Source organism: Drosophila montana, unplaced genomic scaffold (genome assembly GCF_035044405.1).
Source record: "Drosophila montana isolate Dmon_TW-CO22-7 unplaced genomic scaffold, ASM3504440v1 contig_495_1, whole genome shotgun sequence".
NCBI classification, from domain to species: domain Eukaryota; kingdom Metazoa; phylum Arthropoda; class Insecta; order Diptera; family Drosophilidae; genus Drosophila; species Drosophila montana.
The window spans coordinates 35,137-39,488 of NW_026998823.1; the positions used below are offsets into that span (position 1 = coordinate 35,137).

General features: G+C 41.5%; 1 pseudogene; it reads left to right on the plus strand.

The window, feature by feature from the left end:
- Nucleotides 1-1,828: 1,828 nt before the first annotated feature.
- Nucleotides 1,829-3,980, plus strand: LOC135439574 (dynein beta chain, ciliary-like; annotated as a pseudogene).
- Nucleotides 3,981-4,352: the final 372 nt, after the last annotated feature.

Here is a 4,352-nt window from a genome sequence, read left to right on the forward strand (position 1 = left end):
TAACAAAGTGCCAGTTTCTTGACAAATTACAGAATTTACTACATGTGTAGATCCCGTGACCAGATGCATTACAAAAGCTGCACCCATTTTGGTTAGTCTCAGTTACAAGCACTCTCTTGCTGTGGTTGGTGATATGGTTGGATTTGCCCATCTGAGAATTGGTCATATGAGATGACATGGCATGTTGCACGCTCTCCAGCCTTTGACTACCCCTTTCCAGAAATGTGAAGAACTTATCGGCTGTCGGGATTTTGTCAAAGCCTGCGGACTCCTCCCATTTGGTCTGAGTCTGAGTGTCCAAGTTTTGAAGCAGCGTGTGCACTATTATGCATCCTGAAATTTGCTCCAAACTGACCTTGTCTGAGAACTCACGCAGTTTTGAAGCCGACTCCGAATCTACCCTCTTGAGCCCAAGAATCTCATTGATGTGTGACTGGAAAACAAGACGCTTGTTACTTCTATTTAGAATATCCAGAGCCACACGAAGGGATGGAGATAAATTTCCGAATTTACTACATGCGTAGATCCCATGACCAGATGCATCACAAAAACTGCAACCATTTTAGTGAGTCTTAACTACAAGCTCTCTTTTACTGGCGCTAGTTTTATGGTTAGATTTTCCCAGCTGAGAGTTGGTCTCCATCTTTTGACAACGCCTTTCCAGAAATGCGAAAAACTCATCGGCTGTCGGGACCTTGTCGACTCCTGCGGCCTCCTCCCAATTGGTCTGAGTCTAGGTGTCCACTATTAGGCATACTGAGATTGGCTCCAAACTGCCTAAATTCTGCAGATCACGCATATGCAAATTGACCTTGTCGGAGAACTCACGCAGTTTTGAAGCCGACACCGAATCTACCCAAGATTCTCATTGATGACAATCTCATTCAAATTCAGCTCTTCTAGCGAGTTATGCGCGACGTTAAAAGCAGATTTGGTTGGTTCAATTCAAAAAGTATTATTTTTCTCCTCATATAAGTCCCTTTCAATACCCTTGGTTCGTTCGAGCAATACAGCCACCATGCGCTTGAGAAGAAACGAAATGAGTAGAGGAAACGGAATACAAACTAATGTAATTTGTACATAGCACGCGAATAGAATTGTGCATAGCGTAGTATGTTGTGCAAGTAGGTACGAATAATGGGCGATAATTCCTGGTAGCCTGCTGAAGTAGGATGGCAACCGAAGATTAGGGTCCCAATTTAAAGCTCGTAAGGCAAAAAGCAGAAATTGCTTCTGAACAGATTCAATACGATCCTAGCTATTGTTATACTTGGGAGACCAGATGCAAGAGCAGTATTCAAAGAAAGGGCAAAGAAGAGAGATGTCTTAGGAGTTTGGTTATGAAAGGATTCTTAGACCAACGTTTGTTGAATCCAAGTGCACCTCAATCCGCCCGAACCTTTTTAAATAAGAAGAAATTGTAATCTGTGCTTCCTGACAATCGGCAGTATACAGATGACCAAAGGTATATGAAACATTGACGTTGATTATAAGGATTGGGAAGAGGCACGCAATTTCGATCAACGCTTGAATTGGCTACAGAAAATAAGGCTTCTAGTGCAGTGCCCTCTGCAAACTCACACAAGCAAAAACTGGAAGCTGTCAAAGCCAGTGCTGCCAATAACAATGCCGAATTGCCTAAAAAAATGTCAGCTTAAACAACTGTCAGGCTGCCATGGCAAATGAAAACTTAAAAAACGATGACATCCCTGCTGCCCATGCATACAAAACACGCAGCAACACCTGCACCAGTCATGCAGCAATAAGCAACATCCCACCACCAGCTTATCCCCCGCTCACTGATGCAAGTAGATCTAAACCTGTTTACATGCACGAGGCGTACCTGTTCACCCCTGAGGGAAGGAGGCAGACGTATCAGCCACTACTCCAACAATACAGCATTGTGACAGCAACAACAACCACAACAGCTACAACCACCGCGTCCTTAAATAACGGCTGCAGGACTTCTGCCTCCACTGGTACAAGCGGTGCCTCACTGGAGCACATTGGAACACGACCCAAAACCACCAATGAGGCCATCCCGATTGCTGCATATGGTGCTCAGAGCTCCAGACCAGACAGCTGGCCCAGATACCTACGAATTTTAGGTCTCTCCATTAGCTCACTGAAGTCAGGGTCTAGTTCACGCCTTTCTGTCTCAAGGAGGATAGACCGTATCGCGTAGTCGTCAAAAATTTGGCCGCTCCTACTACCAGGAGCCAAATCGAGGGTGCCTTTGCAACACACGACCACATTGGGGAAAACCTTTACAACCCAGGACCAAGCTACTCACGTTACTGACCCCGTAACGGTTCACCAAGTGGCAACTACTGGTATGTAAACTTTCTCCCGAGAGAGAACAAAAGTATGTTCGACCACACAAAAACTATTGCCTCAAGCAGCCCAGGAGCGGCGAGTCTCACTGGACGAACTAGGAGCAATGCCACCCTCCAGTTGGACATACAACGCTTCAAGGCTGAGCTAAATAGCATGATAGATCTTAACATGCCGATCTTGACAGGATGCCGACGCTGCAGTTCGAACCCTGTTGGATCAAGTAAATGCTGCGGCTGCCAACGCTGCGCCAGCACAAATGTACTCAATGCTTACACGCCAACCTACACGGACGCCTCCCTCTATCGTTGAAGGCCTTCTTTCCCTGAAAAATCGATTGAAGAGGGAGTACTTCCGTACCCAGGACTTTAGGATTGACAGGATCTATCTAAATTCATAAAACAAAATGTATTCAGAAATCAATAAGATTCCTTTAATTTGTAGGGAGCAAGATTAAACTTATAAGCGCCGAATTTGTGTAAGATATCTTAATTAACAAAAAAGTTTTCCATACAAGTACGTCATTTTCGACATATTGTTACTATGGCAGCGATATGATATAGTTATCCGATCTTGATAAGACTTGTCATATATATGAGATGCATAGTAAAAGAAATGCCGAGTTTGGATAATACATCTAAGTAGGAAAGTTAGTTCTACGCTTAACTAACCCATTCTAGAATGGTGAAATATTAGAGCAACGTCTTGTCTATAAAACTTTACGATTTTCTCGTATATTAAAGATTAGAAAGATTAAGTATTTATAGACAACACAAATAGTTTTATAAAAAGTTTACGGAGTTTTGCAGTACAGCATATACGCGGGTACACCATAGGGACCGGTGAGTATGCCGACTTGATTCTATTAAGGTCGCTAAGTATCCAACAGTCAGTAATAAGAGCATAAAGTGCTGTTACTGTTGTGATTTTTATTATTTTAAACGAAGTCTGAACTGATCGGCAACGCTCGAATTAGTATTCGCACATAGTTGGCCAATCTGGACTTTCTCTCTTAAATATTTTTTCAGATATTCGCATCGATCACCGACACTGTGTATATATAGTAAATAAATAGAAAATCTGAATTAAACATTTTATTTCTGTTTCTTACAGGACTTAATAAAAGAATTTTTAAACAATCCCTTTAAGCCGCGATTGATATTTAGCGTAAACTCGTCCGGACAACTCTACCCCACATTTAATTTTCCTGTGAAGATAAATGCAAAAGTGGCCTATTTTATTCGCATCTTTACACCTTTGGAGCTTACTGAAGATAACATGTTACAGGTTTGTTTTACATTCATATCGTTATAGTTCCTATAAAATAAATTTGCGTAAAGTCCCTCATGATAGGTGATTTACTGCCTAATGCACTTGCAAATCTATCTGTACTATGCGATGATGTCTTCTTTCCGTTGCTGAACAACACTGTTAATCAAGAAGGTTGGACACGAGTAATTGTTAATGATATGAAAACTGAGTCTCAAGAGATGCGAAATGGTATAGCTCAAATGAAAGGGCTGGTGATTAACCGCACAATATTTCCTTTGCCTATTTGCATCGATGAAGTCATGAAGGAGGCACCTCATATTGCTGCAATGTGCGTATAATACATATCTGCTTTACTGAGACATTGTTGGCCTTAAATAATTAATTAACCTAAATGTGTGCAGCATTGTGTCAATAGTTTTTAGCTGGTCCTCACCCTTAGAGATTTACAAAGGGTTGCGCTTTGGCTTCAGCGAATAATCTCCCTCACGATGAACTTAGGCTTAAAATTTTTCATTTATTAAGCATGGTGATTTTTCTCCTTAATCATGACCACATTGCATGTACCCTCCAAAAATTTATCATATGATTGGGGCATTGGTAACTTGCCGGAACTTTCATATACTCGGCAATTAGTAACAGCATTAATTACTAAATTCAAAAATGAAAACAATTTAGTTTTAATATATTTCTTCTCTTATATGTTTCGGCTGCACCTCGGCAACCGTGGCAAGCTTGGAGTGTGGTTT